The following is a 17,158-nucleotide window of genomic DNA, read 5'->3' on the forward strand; positions in this document are numbered from 1 at the left end:
TTTGCTATCCATTTTTTACATTTCTCTTTGGGCCTTCTCTATGAAGGCTTTTGAATTTTGTTCCCTGATTTTTTAATAAAATATTGTTTTATTCAAAAGCATTGCAAACAAAAAAAACTTGAAAGAAATTAAATGTAAATAGTATTAAAATCACATAAAAAATTATATTTACTTGATCCTTTTGTCCTGATCCTTAGAGACAAGTGTTTTTAACCCATTCAGCTTGTTTTCTAGGTATTTTTCTCCATGATTTTAAACAGTATGCATATATTGTATTTTCTTTCCTCATTAATAAATATTTTCTATTATGGTTGTCAAGGCAAAATAAGCAGGTGGTGGTGGCCATTAACCTGGAGTTTCTGTACCCAGAATTTGTATGTAAGCACACCAGAAATTAACTTGGAAATATTTCTTGTAACTGACTTAAAAAATAAAACAATGGCCTTGCACAGTGGCCCACACCTCTAATCCCAGAACTTTGGGAGGCCAGTGTGGGTGGATCACCTGAGGTTGGGAGTTCGAGACCAGCCTGACCAACATGGAGAAATCTCATCTCTACTAAAAATACAAAATTAGTCAGGAGTGGTGGTGCATGCCTGTAATCCCAGCTACTTGGGAGGCTGAGGCAGGAGAATCACTTGAACCTGGGAGGTGGAGGTTGCAGTGAGCTGAGATCACACCATTGCACTCCAACCTGGGCAATAAGAGCAAAACTCTGTTTCAAAAAAAAAAAAATGAGATTCAGCAAATCACATACAATAGGTCAACTGGTTGTACAACTAGGAACCTCCCAGCAGACCATACTATGTAAGACAAATGCCTCACCACAGCATGCCCAAATACATGCAGACACCTAGCTGTAGCCAATCAAGTGATTCCTCTACTTTGTTTCATGTTTTCCTGCTCAGGCTGCTAAGTAGTGCTCTCTGAACCTCTTCAGGTCCTTGAGTGCTGATGAATCTATGAATTGTTCTTGACTCAAATAAAGTCAGCCAAATTTAATTTGTCAACTATTCTTTCTTTTCACATGGCATGTAAGGATTTAACTCACAATTTCTCTTCTCCTTTCTGATCCCTCACATCCTCTCAGTATATATCAATTTTAGTTAAAAGATTACTCAGTATTTTTACTGTTTTGGCTACATAAATATTATTCATACTGAACCAGGAAAAACACTATGATTTAAAAAAATTGTTGTTTATTTCCTCTGTACTTACAGAAGCCTTCACATTGTTTGTTTGCTATTCATTTAGTTTTCTTTGAAAATCTAACTATTTTTAATGTTTTCTAATCGTTCTTTAAATGCCTCTCAGTATAATTTTCTTGACAGTCAAACATAACAGATGAGTTATTAATTCCAAGTGTTTTTCCTGGAAACAGCTTTCATACTCTGATCTGAACAGGTTGCTCTCTATGTTAGATAAACAGAATTTGTTTATTCTGGGAATTGTTGTTTAGTTTTATTTTGAGAATTATCTTTACTTATATCCTCTGTTTATTTTTCTCTGAACCTCTTGCATATTATTTTAATTACAATTTAACTATAAATAAAAACAAAACTCCCCCAAAAATACTATATAATGAACACTTACTTCTTTTTATATAAAAATAATCATATAAAACATAGATAGGTTGGGCTAGTACTGTGGTTTCACAAGTATCAGGCCCCTAGGCTCTTATTTTCCTTCTCTGTCATACCTATCATGTTGCTTCATGGACCAAGAGAGTTACTTAATCTCCATCCATCATGTCTTCATTCCTAACAATATTGAGAGGAAAGTGTGAAAAAAGGTAAATCTCATCTTTTAAAACACTTTTCTTACATTTCTTTAACCAAAATATTTCTTTGGCTGTATCAACTTGTGAGGAAGTTTGATAAATAAGTTATTTTAGCTGAACTGAAATATTCCCAAATAAATTAGAAATTATATTGCTAAGTACAATGCCTATAATGGATATTGAGAGTCAGCTACCACATCTGCCATAATCAGCTTCATTGGGAGACATAGGGAGGTATCAAGAATGGGCAAAGGGAGAGGTCACACTGTGATATAGGCTGGATGACAGCCTAAACCAGTTCCATGGGAAGATTGGATCTAAAATAGCTCAATAGGGACGTTCCATTTGGGGCCTAAGTAGATGGGCCTTTATATCCCTGTGTCTATCAATCATTAAGTGTGGATCCTTTTAGGAAACACATCATCTTGGGTGAAGCAATTCTTTTCAGCTAAGGCAATCTTGGAAAAGGCTGACAGTAGTCTTTGACAGCCCTTTGTAAAGGGCAGCCAAAATGAAGGGATCTGTGTCCAAATATATTTTGGATCTGTGTCCAAATCCCATCCAGATCTCATGCTGAAATGTCATCCTCAATGCTAGTGAGGATTGGTGGGAACTGACTGGATCATGGGAGCAGTTTCTCATGGCTTAACACCATCCCCTTTGGTGCTGTCATGGCAACAGTGAGTTCTCACAAGATCTGTTTTTTTTTTTAAAGTGTGTAGCATCTCCTCCTCTCTCTCTTCCTCCTGCTCTTGGCCATGTGAAGTTCCAGCAACCTTTTGCACTTCTGCCATGATTTTAAGTTTCCCGAGGCTTCCCTTGAAGCCATGCTTTGAACAGCCTGCAGAACTGTGAGCAAGTTAAACTTCTTTTCTAAATAAATTACCCAGCTCAGGTATTTCTTTATAATACTGCGAGAATGAATTAATTTAGAAAATTGGTACTGAGGAGTGGGGCATTGCTACAAAGATACCTGAAAACATGGAAGCAACTTTGAAACTCGGCAATGGGCAGAGGTTAGAAGAGTATGGAGGGCTCAGAAGAAGACAGGAAAATGAGGATAAGTTTGGAACTTCCTAGAGACTTGTTAAATTGTTGTGACAAAAATGTTGATAGTGATAAGGTCAATGAAGTCCAGGATGAGGAGGTCTCAGATAGAGATGAGGAACTTATTGGGAACTGGAGCAAAGGTTACTTTTGTTATGCAAAAGCAAAGAGAATGGCTGTATTGTGCCCTGTTCTAGGGATCTATGGATCTCTGAACTTGAAGGTGGTGATTTAGGGTATCTGGCAGAAGACATTTCTAAGTGGCAAAGTGTCCAAGATGCAGGCTGCCTGCTTCTAACAACCTATACTCATATGCATGAGCAAATAAATGACCTAAACCTGGAACTTATATTTAAAAGGAAAGTAGAGTGTAAAAGTTTGGAAGATTTGCAGCCTGGCCACGTGGTAGAAATGAAAGCCCCATTTTCAGGGGAGCACTTCTAGCCAGCTGCAAAAATCCATACAACTAAAAGTAGGGCAAATGCTGATAGCCAAGACAACAGGGAAAAGGCCTCCAAAGTATTTCAGAGATGTTTGTGGCAGCCCCTCCCATCACAGGCCCAGAGGCCTTGGAAGGAGGAATAGTTTTGTGGGCCAGGCCCAGGGCCCTACTGCCCTGCACAGTTTTGGGACACTGCTTCCTGCATCCCAACTGCTCCAGCTCCAGCTATAGCTCAAACAGACCCATGTACAGCTCAGGACACTTCTTCAGAGGGGGCAAGCCATAAACCGTGGTGGCTTCCACATAGTGTTAAGACTGTGGGTGTACAGAGGGCAAGAGCTGAGGCTTGGAAGCCTCTGCCTAGATTTCTGAGGATGTATGGAAATGCCTGGATGTCCAGGCAGAAGTCTGCTGCAGGGTTGAAGACCTCTACTAGGGCAGTGCAGAGGGAAAATGTAGGGTTGAAGCCACTATATGAAGTCCCCACTGGAGCATTGCCTAGTGGAGCTGAGAGAAGTGGGTCACCATCCTCCAGACCCCAGAATAGTAGATCCACTGGTAGCTTGCACCCTGAACCCAGAAGAGCTTTAGGCCCTCAACACCAGCCCATGAGAGCAGTTGTGGAGGCTGAACCCTGCAAAGTCACAGGGGCAGAGCTGCCCAAGCTTTGAGAACCCACCCCTTGTACCAGCATGCCATAGATGTGGGACATAGTGTCAACAGAGATTAATTTGGAGCTTTAAGGTTTAATAACCTCCTTACTGGGTTTCAGACTTGTATGGTGCCTACAGCCCCTTTAGTTTGGCTGATTTCTCCCCTTTGGAATGAGAGTATTTACCCAATGCCTGTACCCCCATTGCATTTTGGGATTATCTGTTTTTGATTTTATAGGTTCGTAGGTGGAACAGACTTGCTTTGTCTCAGATGAGAATTTGGACTGTGGACTTTTAATGCTGGAATGAGTTACGTATTTGGGAGATTTTTGGAAAGGCATGATTGTATCTTCAAATGTAATAAGGGCATGAGATTTGGGAGGGGCTAGGTGCAGAATGATATGGTTTGGATCTGTGTCTTGACCCAAATCTCATGTTGAAATGTAATCCCCAATGCTGTAGGTGGAACCTGGTAGAAGGTGATTGGATAATGGGGGTGGTTTCTCATGGTTTAACACCATCCTCTTTGGTGCTGTTATGGTAACAGTGAGTTCTCATGAGATCATTTTTTTTGGTTTGTTTGTTTGTTTTTTTCAGGTGTGTAGCACCTCTCCTCTCTCCCTTTTCTTCCTACTTTTGGCCATGTGAGGTGTCAGATCTCCTTTTGCCTTTCACCACAATTGTAAGTTTCCTGAGGTTTCCTTAGAAACCGAGGAAATGCTCCCATTCTTTCTGTACAGTCTGTGGCACTGTGAGCCAATTGGACCTCTTTTCTTTATAAATTACCTAGTCTCAGGTTTTTTTTTTTTTTTATAGTTGTACAAGAATGGACTAATACAATGGGGGAATCTGGAGGGCTTAACTGCATTCTTATTATTAACCACATGAGGCTAGTTTCTTCATAATATTTTATCTAACCAGTCTCCTTAGCTAAAGAAACATGGACAAGAGTGCTTGGGTGCAAATTTAAAACAAGGCCATTGTGTTAATACAAAGTAATACTACTGAGGCCCATCACAGAGTATCTCTAAGGTCTTTGTTGATTGTAGAAAATATAAGACAGGATCTTAATCTCTATTTTGTAAGTATACTTACAATACTACTACTTTACTTCCTGCTCTGAAAACAAGAGCATCCTCTTTGGGAGCCAGGAGATAAGTGTAATTCTAATTTTAGTGTATTCAAAATAAAAGGCCCATGTTCCTACCCTTGGCAAATTTCTTCTTGATATGCTGGCTATTCAGAGTGCCTTCAACTCATCCATATTCCTGAATATACACAGCCATGCATAATAGTTTATGTGTAGCATATTTGCCTGTGCTCCTAGGGAGTCTGACTATGCACACAAATCCTTCTGTGTCACAGTCATCTGAGGACATTTCTAGGGGGAATTATCCTGATGTCCTCATCCTCTTGTCCAACTCGGTTATACTCAATCTGTCTATTGCTTCTATTTGCCACACTTCTTAATGTATCATTGCCTACATTCTGCTATGATTTCCATTTCTTTACAAATTAGAGGAAACATTAATTGGCTGAAGAAAATAAATTATGAATATTTATAATTCCTAAATCCCTAACTTTCTCAGTTTTTTGGGTTCTAAGTAAGATTCTTTTGGTTGTTCTGAGGATTGATAGATGAAAATATAAATAAAGATGGTGAGTAAAGAATGAAGGTGCATTTTCTGGTTATTTCTTTGTCTGTCTAATTCCTTCCTCAGAAGAATTATTCTAATGACCCTTTCCAGTTTTGCAAGTGTAAAGTTACTAGGCACCCATTGTCCCATGGAAATGGTATAATAATAATGGGCTTGGGAAAGTATGTGCTTGAGAATAATAGCTCTGGAGATGTGGCTCTGATTGCTAGGACAGAAATAAACAAATGTGCATAAGGGCCAAGGACTCTTTTCCTTCAAAGTTTAAGCACAGCTCTGATAAATGGAGATAATCTCACTTACCTTAATAGTAGGAAAGGAAATCAAGATCCTGAAAGGAAAGTCAACACTCAAGAGTGGAAAATTTAAGCTAGTAACCTAGGCTTAATGCCTGGACTCAAGTGTTGACGGCAAAAGCTGCTTTCAGTTCAATGTTCCACTGGTTGAACTGTCATCTTGTGATCCAGAACATGGAGGTCACCGCTATCTATGAAGATCTGAGACCAATTAGATAGTCACTAAAGCACAGGACTCTGCAGAATCAATTTTCAACTCCATCATTGTGGTAGAGATGGAAGCAAGTTAGGCAGAAAGCTAGGCTCTACTAACAAACCATCTGATTTTTTATTTTTCTATGCTAGTGTTGTAAAGCAAAACTGACCTTTTTGCAACAAGCCCTATTTGATTATAGGAATACTAGATTAATTAATTTAAAAATAAAATACATGTGACTGTTATGGAATGAAAGTTTGTATCTCCCCCGACTTCATGGTTGAAACCTTAACCTCCTGTGTCACTGTATTTAAAGATGGGCACTCTAAGGAAGTAATTAAGGTTAAATGAGATCATAAGGGTGGGACCCTGATCTGATAGGATTAGTGTCCTTGAAAGAAGAGACTAGACACCAGAGTCTTCTCTTTTTTTCTCTCTCTCTTTTTCTTAATCTCTCTCTCCCTTCCTCTACCAAGTGAGGATACAACAAAAAAGTGGCCATCTGCAAGCCAGAAAAAGGTCCCTTACCAGAAACTGAATTGGCCGGAACCTTGATGTTGGACTTCTAGCCTGGAGAATTGTGAACAAATACATTTATGTTATTTAAGCCATCCAATCTATGATATTTTGTTATGGCAGCCTAAGCAGACTAATGTAGTGATCATATCTGTACTCCAAGCTAGGGAAATAGGTCATAATAGTCACATCAGAATAATGAATTATTTCTTGTTAGACGTATAGGTATAAGATTGAATAGAAGCAGAGGTATACAATATCATAAGCATAAAAGTAGAATTTATTCATAGTGTTTGCAGACAATCACATGGAAGCTAAATAAGAGTTGTAAAGAAAATTTCTAGATACCAAGGACCTTGTTATTCAAAGTCAGTGTAATACTGATACAGTTGGCTATTACCCTGGGGTGACTAAGATGACATATAAAAGGCCAGAAAAAGGTAGATTTTCCTTTATGTGATCTAGATATATTACCCATACAAACTCCTGGAATTACTTTTAAGAATCCATATCTCCCTGTGATGACATTCATGTATGACAAGTTTTGTCAACATCTTTTCTTGTTGCTGTAGTTGTTTTAATCAAGTCTATTGAAATCGGTGGTCTCTAATTCAATTCTAGGAAGGTTAAATATTACCTATGATCATTTAAGGTGATATAATACTTCTACTGTGGGAAGTCATACACAAAATCCTATTATATTTCAGTGTTTCTTTTTTATATATAAATTAATATAGACTCATTGTCTTTATTTACTAGTTTTAAAGGGTACTTGATGATGAGGTAGCCACTTGGAGTGACAGGGAAAATGACCTTTCCAGAATCATTGTAGAAGTTCACAGATGTCTAAGGAATGTTACTTTCTAGTTCTCTACCTCTTATCTTTGAAACAGACTTAAGAATAGAGACATGCTTCTGTTATGACACAGACAATGTATTACTCATTTTCAGTTAACACTGGGAGAAGGCAGTTTACATTCAAGCCTGATTTCCTGGTCACTTGAAAAGTTTAAGGTACTGGAATGTACCTTTTGAAGGAGATTTTGAAAATTAATTTTTAGGTGTTTTTTTTCTTTTTGAGAAAAGCACCAATCCATTCCTCTTGATAAATTGCAATCTTCTCAATTCTCTCTTCATAAGGCAAAGTCATAGGGTTTTTTCTTTGACAGGGTCTTGTTCTGTTGCACAGGCTGGATGAAGTGGAGTGGCACAATCACAGCTCACTGCAGCCTTGGTCTACTGGGCTTAAATGATCCTCCCAGCTCAGCCTCCTAACTAGGACTTCAGGCATGCACCACCACACCTGGCTAATTTTGTACTTTTGTAGAAATGGGGTTTTGCCATGTTGCCTCAGCTGGTCTGGAACTCCTGGGCTCAGGCAATCCCCCCGCCTTGCTTTCCCAAAGTGCTGGGATCATAGGCATGAGCCACTGTTCCAAGTCATGGTCATAGATTTTTAAATCAGATAGATCTGGATTAAATTTTGAGCTCAACCACAGCTGCATGACCTTGGGTATGCTTCTTTTCCCCTTATCTGCTAAGTATGTTAGCATGACAGAATTAAATGAGAAGAGAAGAGAAAAAGTTTAGCCCAGGACCCAGCACACAGCAGCCCATTTGATAAACCATAACTACTGCTGTTGTGAAGATTCTTGCTGATGCTGCTGACAGTGCAAAGTATGCTAAGGCAAGAGTAGAAAGAGCCTCCTACCTATATTTGTCATATCCTCTCAACAATGATTCCACCAATATTCATGAAGTGTCTACCATGTGTCCAACAGAGTTAGGCATCTGGTGTAAAGGAATAAATAAAACAGGCCTGCTTCCTTGTGTTTATTGTGCTTAAGGAGTAGTTATAAGGTGAATATTGCATTGAGATCATAAACATAAATATAGAAATGCAAATAGGGATAAGCTCTCTAATGGAAAATTCACAGTGCTATGGGAGAATATAAAAAGGAAATGAAATTTAGCTGAAATGTGCAGAATGGTCTCTCTGAGGATCTACTGCTGAGACCTGAAGAAATAGAATGAGATAATAGGCAAATAAACAGATGAGAAACCCTCCAGGCTTTGCATGTGCAAAAGCCCTTGAGTAGGGAAGAAGCATGTGCACGTGAGGCACTGCCAAAAGACTAGTGTGGCTGAAATGCATAATGGGGAAGAGTGATGTGATATGAAGAGAGAGAAGTAGACAGGGGCCTGATCCAACTACTCGTTAAAAGTTGGAGTTCTTTTTCTAAAGGCGATGAAAAGTTATTCTGAATACAGGAGTGACAGAATTGAATCTATATGATTTAAAGAACACTTTGACAGCTTTGTGGATGATGGAGTAGGGAAGATGCAAAGCAGAATAGGATGACCAGTTAAAAGCATTTTATTATTCCAGGGAGGATATAATAGCAGCTTAAGGAAGCCTCATGGCAGTAAAGAAGGAGATGAATGAATATTTTATATGCATACACACATATATATGGCAGATACAACTTTATTTACTCTTATGTTTTTAAATCTGTAAAACAAAAGTCAGAAAAGCTAAAATAACTTGCTCATGGTCACATAGGTAGAAAGTAGTGTTACTGGAACCTGACCTTATATTTGGCTTAATTCTAAAGTCCTTACCTTTGAGCATTATTCTATTCTGTGTTTGCCATCTAATCCAGAGGATGAGTCTAGATTCTACCCCCCTGCACTGGTACCAGTAATTCCTTTCAGCTTCTGAACCCTCAGGCTTGCAGTGACTGAGGAGACAGCAGCTGTGCTAGGTGCATCATTGAGGTAACCACAGCCAGTTTCCAATAGGTCCCAGTATCAGTATCACTAGTGGCCCTAGGCACTCCCCTCCAGAGTGCTCTAGGGTTTCAGAAAAATGGCCTTTATAGAAAGTGAGAGGAATTATCTAAGCTTTACCCTCATACATTAGAAAAAGTGGAATAGTAATTGCTCGTATTGTGGGATGCTGCAGATAATTAAACAGAGGAATGAAAGTAAATGTTTTGGTGTTCCTATGCAACAATTTTGCATGTTCTTCACATGTACCCCAAAACCTAAAATACAATAAAATAAATAAATGGGGAAAAAAAAAGAAAGTAAATGTTTTGAAATGAAAATGGAAGATCACTGAACCAGAAGTGTTTTGATCAAGTGACAAATAAAGATTCAGAGGAGATAATTAAAATAATATGATTTTTTTGGAGGGGAGGGAAAAGAGGATAGACTGATTATAAAGCATCAAGATCTTGACATAGTTTCAGAGAGGAAACATGGAAAAATATACCAGATATTAGAGTTGGGGAAATACAGTAATAATCGATACCACTATTGAAAGGTTACTATATGCAATTAAATGCATCATCTCATTTAACCTAATCTCTCAATAATACTTATTTACATGATATCAGAAATACCAAGGATTTGCCTTGTATCACCCAACTAATGAGTGATGGAGTCAGGATATTGAGTCTGTCCCCAAAGGTAAACGCAAATACTAAATTCTTCTGATACTGAGTGGCGGAGAGGGGCATGAAATGAGTTTTGAATGAATCCTGTCTCTGATTCTTGCCACTTATCCTAAACAGAAAGAGAACCATAATGAAGAGTGCATAAGAGAGGAAAAGGAGTTACCAGTATAGTCTTTGGGATGACCTTTCTTTAGAACACTAAAAGAATAAAGTGAAGGTTGCTAAGCTTGACAAATGGCACAGGCAAATCCTCAAAGGCTGTAACTCTGGTGACAGAATGAGGTTTCTTGGGAATTATTGCAGATACCAAACGGTAGTATATCTTAAATCACGCACGGGGAATAATAACAGTTATGAGATTTCTGTTCTTACTGTCCCCTTCTTTTGTGTGACATATTGTGCAGGAGGTGGGGGAGTTGTGTGGGAGGGGATTTATACTAGAGCTTAGAAATATTAATATGTGTGAGATGCCAACAGTCAGAATTTGACTGATTGCCATTTGGTCAAGGAAGTTTATTTCTAGGGAGAGAATATATTGTCAGAGACAGAAGGAACTTCTACATCCCAGGCCAAGGCTGTTTAGGGAGGAAGATGGTGAGTTGCTGATAAAATTGATCATGGAGCTGTTGCCATCTATAGTAATTGTCACCGAGCACTTTCTATGCCAGGCCCTATTCTAAGTACTTCTCATGCCTTACTACCTTATCGTTCACTTCTCATAACACCCTAAGTATCAGTTGCTATCATAATAATTCCAATTTTACAGATAAGAAAACCGAGGCAGAGGAAGGTTAAGAAATTTGTCTATGTTTGTACTGCTAATAGGTATTAATTGAGATTTGAGCATAAGAGATTTGACTGTAGAGCCTGTACGTTTTAACCATTGTACTATCCCACCTCTATTGCAAGTCCTACATCTGTTTTTTTATTTTCTGAATAATGAGTATGCAGATTAGATTTTCTTTCAAGACCCGCTTCACTTTGCTTATATTAAAAACATTAAAAAACAATTATTATGCAGCATTGAAAATTGATTTCAAAAAAGCTTTTTTTAGCACAGAGCCCTCTATAAATGTCTTTCTATCTTATGTATGTAAGATGGAACCCTAGGTAGAAACTTAGGGAATGAAGTACTTATTATAGTACTAAATGCACAAAATAAATACTAAACTACTTGATAAGAGTGGGTGGAAATTACCATACTTAATTGTCTAATTCTATAAAGATTATTTTTTCCTTTTAAAAAATTTAGGTTTAACTCTACTTCTCTTAGAGGTATACTGGGGGATGGGTTGTAAATGGATCAAGACTTGATCAAGAGAGTCTCTGCCCTCAAAGGTGTGGCCAATGATGGCATTTGAAGATGAGTCAGGAGCCAAAGATTAAGAGAGAGGCTCACTCTACTAAGGCAGAGAAGGAAAGCCTAGTAGACCACCAGACTGGAGATCAGAAACTAATATGGAAAGTGAGGGTCCAGTGTCATGGTGGTTACCAGGAAGTGGAAGCCAAGGTTAGGAGGAATTAGCGGGACCGGTCAGTGCTGCTGCCTCTGCTTTCTGGTGAAGGCTGCCACTGAGAGTCGTTTTGGAGAGCTGCCGATTTAAAGGGCAGCTGTAGGTCACGTTGAATGTCTCTGGCTCCATTTGAAAAATACATGAGTGGAAAGAGAACATGGAGTAGAATGGCAATGCCCTCTCCTTTAGTCAGCTGTCGCCATTTTTCCTTCAAAAACTCACTCTTTTCACTGTACTTGTCTTTGATTTTTCTTCTCTCATCATAGTCACTCTCATTAAAGTCAACTAAACTTTCCTTCCCTATACCTCACATGGTAGAAATAAAATTTCTGGCTTTTTCTCAGAGGCAGTTTAATAGCACCCTGCAGATCCAAGCAGGAGACACGGGCTTTTCCAATGTCAGCCAAAAATATATTAATTCAAATGGCATTCAAAAGAAGGTTGTCCTCTGTATTAGTTAAAAGCAAAGGTTTTGCTCAGAAAAACTGGGCTCCAGCTACCTCTGCCACTTACTCATGATGTGTCTACTGCCCTCTCTGTGAGGCTTTGAGCAAGGTTATCTGATCAGCTCATTTCAACTTTGTAAAATTGGTTGCAGAATTGAATTGGAGAATATAAATGAGGATTGTATATAATAGGCACTTAATAAATGGTGGCTATTGTTTTTATTGATATTGTTATCATTAAAATGGTCAATAACAGCAAGGTTCAAACAGTAGGGCAGAAAGAACTTACTTAAAGCACTTCAGGTCCCCTGGGACATAGTGACCACTCACTAAATGGGCATTACTATTAGCATGATCATGTTCTCTTTGCAGAACAGCCTAAGAAGAAGCTTAGAATCTATTCAATAAGGCCGCTTTCATCCTCACGGCATTAAAATTATCTCTCACCCTTATGTTTAACTATATTTCAAGCAAAGAAAATACTGTCTTCACCTTGGCATTAAGTTGTTTTCTAACTTAAAGTATTTGGCCCCTTGTTGGAGTAAAGAGAGAGAAGACATAATGTATAGTGATTGATTTAGGAATCAGTCAGAACCATTAATACCATTTTATCCTCCTATTTTGGGGTTCAAGGACTGGGGACTGGATTCCTTTAGCCTCTCCTAAGGCACACCCGGCTGATGTAAATTTTAGAGTGGTTTGAGAGCAGAAAATATAAAGCTCATGTATCTCAGTAAATTTAGAAAAATAGACTGATTAGCTTTAGGATTAGAATGGGTCAGTGGAATAAAATGCAAATGAAGAATACCTTTGGAAATATAAAAATTATTACATCATAAAAATAAAACTAAGAGATTTATTAATCTGAGCTTAAGATATTCCATAGAGATAATTCAACCAAATTTCTCATTCACTAGTTTATATATTCATTCAACAGACATTTATTTAGTGCTTTCTTCTAAGTGCTTAAAATTTACATCATTTTAATCTCCAACATTGGGTCTTAGAATTGGACTGAAAAAAAAAAAACGCTAATGAAATAAGATGGAATTTTATAGTGTGGAATAATACTCTATTTATGATTTTTTTTTTGTAATTTAGCAAGTTCATTTCTTCTTGTTTTGTGTTCCAATCCCACCTTCCAGCCCCATTCAACCTTTGCTTTTCTCTGTCCCAGGTGATGGTAGGAAATTGTAGGGCAGGAATAGAAGCCAGGGTATTTCTGTTCCCATCCTACATGAAAGACGTTCATGCCCCTTCTTACACTCACCTAGCTCAGGTGCACTTTCTCTCCTTCCTGCTTTAGGCTTAGAGGTGGTCATCCCTTTCCCCTGTTGGTAGTCCATGAGTGCCTCTCTACAGCCTTCGCTGGTTTCCTTACTTCTCCCCACTCCTTTGTAGAGAGTTCTTTATTACATTCTCTTCAAAATCCTATGGTTTTGAGCCTTCTTTCTCCTGTCAGGACATCAACTGATAGATACATGTAGCTATGTAGTCAAATAACCCCACCTGTAGAGTCAAGAATTTGTTAGCAATGTAACAAAAATGACAATTAAAAACTACCTAAAACAGTTTTAATATTTCAAAAGAGATACTTTTACTACTGAGAATCTTGAGGTGAAACTACTTAACTATTGTTCTAATTCATATTAATATACACATTTCTAGGGATGTATAGATAAGGCATTGATCATCAGTGACTTAGGCAGTGAATTTGCTTGCTAGCTTTTATTGCCTTGAGATTTTTTAAGCTTGCATGTTGTTTTGTGTATGTGAGCCCCACATGCCCAGATATATCTGGGAAGGAACAGTGAGGCTTTTTCCATAAGAGATTGCTTTACTCCTCCTACCCCTTGCCTCATGATTTCTCTTGATTATACAGAATAGTGACAAGAAACCAGAAAAAAAAAAAAAAAACAACCATTATGTTTTACAGTGTTAAAGAAAACTAAATATGGTCTGTGAAGGACTGCCTACTTCTATAGTTGAGTCTTTGTGGATGAACTGTAACCTAGCTTAATGGCAAAACTGAAAACCTAACCTAGTGGTATGCAGCTGTAACAATAGCTGAGTGTTGGCCAATCCCAGCTGCCATTCTTCAGCCACTCATAGACTGCTGAATGTTCAAACTGCCTTCAAATAAGGCAAATGCCAAGTTGTAACCAATCTTATTGTTTCTGTATTTCACTTCCGATTCCTATGTCACTTTACCTTTTTCTGTCTATAAATTTCTTCTGACCCATGAGGAATCCCTGGAGTCGCTGTGAATCTGCTGTGATTCTGGGGGCCGCCCAATTTGTGAACTGTTCATTGCTCAGTGAAATTCCTTTAAATTTAATACAGCTAAAGTTTTTTCTTTTATCAGTAGTTTAATGGGAAAATCAAAAGGAAGAGACAGGAGACAGGCAATCTGCTGTCCTTTTCCCATATGGGTGACAATACAATTGAAGAATAAGTACTAATTAGCTAAATGAGAAGCTCAAGCTGTGATTGTTGAGGAGTTTAATTTTAGGGCAAACTGAGATGCTTTCCCAATCCTATAGAGGTAGAAACAGAGAGATACTCAGAATGCCTTACCTGCGAAATCTGACCAATAAAACCCTCATATGTCCCAGAGGGAACATCAACGAAATTATTTAGAGGGAATGCTAAGAAAAATACGAACTGAGAATTAAGTAATTTGATGGTTTCATACATATCTTGCTGTGAAAACCAAAGTAAAAATATTGTTCTGAAATATTCTTTGATTATATTAAGAGCAAGTTATAGAAGTATATGTTAGATTTAGATTTGTTAAATAACACATAACCTCTATAGAATCTACTATACATCTATATTGCTATGGGTTGAAGAGTGGAATAATTTATTTCTGCCTGGATAAGAAATAAATGGCTGTATTGAAAGTAAGATGAAGAGTATCACAGTATTTTCCTATTCTGCTAGATTAGTAAACACATATAAAAGAAAAATGACTATGTTTGCTTTTAGGATCGTGGCTAAAGACTGAATGTTTTTGTCTTCCCAAAATTCATATGTTGAAACCTAATCCCTAATGTTAGGGCATTTGGAAGTGGAGCCTTTAGGAGTTGATTAGTCATGAGGGCTCTGCCTTTGTAAAAGAGGGCTCTGCATTTGTAAAAGAGACTCTCAGAGGGCTCCCTTGACATTGCCTTCTGTGAACCAAGAAGTGACCCTTACCAGCCAAGGAATCTGTTGGTACCTTCCTCTTGGACTTCTCAGCCTCCAGAACTGAGAAATAAATTGTGGTTGCTTATAAGCTACCTAATCTATGGTATTTTCATTATGGCAGTCTAAATAAAGAAGACAATCATGATTTGCTAATCTAATAATGTGTAGTCCATTTCTTTTCTGGAATCTGACATATAAAACCTACACTTGGTTCCCATACATTTTTTCTTAAAAGAAAATCAGGAATATTAACTTTACCTCCAGTCTTCTGATTTCACATTCATTACTTGGTGTCATTAAAAAACTAACAGAGTATAAATGATATAGTGTTTCTTGGTAACCTGGGTTATAATTTGACTATGTCAGGAGACAAACATTTCAACATTATATGCTATTCTAAGCAACTCACTTATCTTGAGATTCAGTTCTCTTTCCACCAGCATGGCATCCAGCTTTTTGTGATCTGAGCCCCTTTCTTCTGGGCATTGAAGCATAAACAAGACAAAAAAAAAAAAAGGTGATTAGTTGAACGTTCCTTTTTTCCTGTTGATTTTTTTTTTCTTTATGACTAGTTCCTTGGTGTTCAATTACCTCTTATGAATACAAAAGACCTAACTTTTAGAAATAAGATTTTAGCTTCTTTTCTTAATCTGCCTTCCTACAAAGTAATTTGGATAGAGACAAGATTGTCTGTATAATTTTGGGGCATTTGTGTTGAAAGCTTCTAAGTATCACCTTTTGAGGCAGTTAATTCTTATAACAAAAATGTGTTCTACCTTGATAGAAAGCTTTCTGACAAGGCTGGCCTGGGATATTTTAATACATAGAAGCCCTGATGCTAATATGTGCACAGATTTTCTGAACCAAACATAGTCTTAGTTGACATCATGGTATTAGGAGATCAATATGATAGAACTGGCAGTGATTCTGAAAGGGATTTTTACATTGAAAATCTCATTTGGAAAAATTGCCTCCTACTGGTTACAGTAATAGGAGTACTATAAATACATTAATAAATTCTTGGAACTTCTTGGTTCCACTTATGTATAATTATAATCTTCAAGTGCTAACTAGGCTTCTGGTAAAGCCCAGGGGGATGTTTTACTTACATTTCGCATCAAGGGAAAAGTACACTTGATTATTTAATTGTCAACGCTTCTTTTTTCCTTTCTTAAAGAAGGTATTTTGGATTCAGGTAAGAGTCATCATTTCTACCTTAAATTTACTCTGACTTCAATATTTTCCCTGATCTGATAATACACATAACTGGGACAGTGAAAGTAAAATGAGGCTCTTTACAATTGTATGAGTTCCCTCAGGAAGTTAAAACACATGCCTAACATTCTGCTGGGAACTCTTTAAAGAGAGCTTTTTCCTCTTTAAATACGTATTGATATATACAACAACAGGATAGCACAATAGGTAGACAACAAAAGGCTCAAATAAATACCAGAAAGAAAATAAAACAGAAGTAAAATTTTGAAACTAGACATAAGAAACAATTTCAGATAAAATTAGAATCAATATATTATTATTTAATAAATGACTTTATTAGAAACCAAAGGAAACTTTCACTCTGATATAAAGATCAATATAAAATGAAGATTAGACAAAATAAAATTGTTGCTTATGTATGACTTCTGTGAAAAAAAATTGTAAAAGCACAAATCTCTTTTGATGACCACACAGGACATATACCACAATTTCTTCATTTTATAAACGATAACATTGCATATAATAGGCATCAAGTAACTATATTTATTTCCAAGATAATACCAGTAACATACAAGTTTTTTTTTAATGGTTATATCTTTGTTTTATTTTATATCGAAGAATTATTTTTTTAAAAGAGATCCACAAGTACAGTTACTGCATTAGGAGTACTTTGAAATTTATCAATAACGGTACGCTCAAATTCTTACTATATGTCTTAATACATTGAGCATAGTTCTATCCATACAGG

At 37.3% G+C, this 17,158-nt stretch overlaps 1 long non-coding RNA gene across 2 annotated transcripts in view; it reads left to right on the plus strand.

Annotated features, from left to right (window-relative positions):
* The window catches only part of LOC108304699, a 72,121-nt gene that overhangs the window by 27,036 nt on the left and 27,927 nt on the right, over positions 1 to 17,158 (plus strand). For both annotated transcript variants that reach the window (XR_001825370.2, XR_005200349.1), the window contains exon 2: positions 15,636 to 15,712. This is a non-coding gene — a long non-coding RNA (uncharacterized LOC108304699). The remainder of the gene's footprint in view (positions 1 to 15,635; positions 15,713 to 17,158) is intronic.

The sequence above is a fragment of the Cebus imitator genome, unplaced genomic scaffold (genome assembly GCF_001604975.1).
Source record: "Cebus imitator isolate Cc_AM_T3 unplaced genomic scaffold, Cebus_imitator-1.0 Scaffold56, whole genome shotgun sequence".
NCBI classification, from domain to species: Eukaryota; Metazoa; Chordata; class Mammalia; order Primates; family Cebidae; genus Cebus; species Cebus imitator.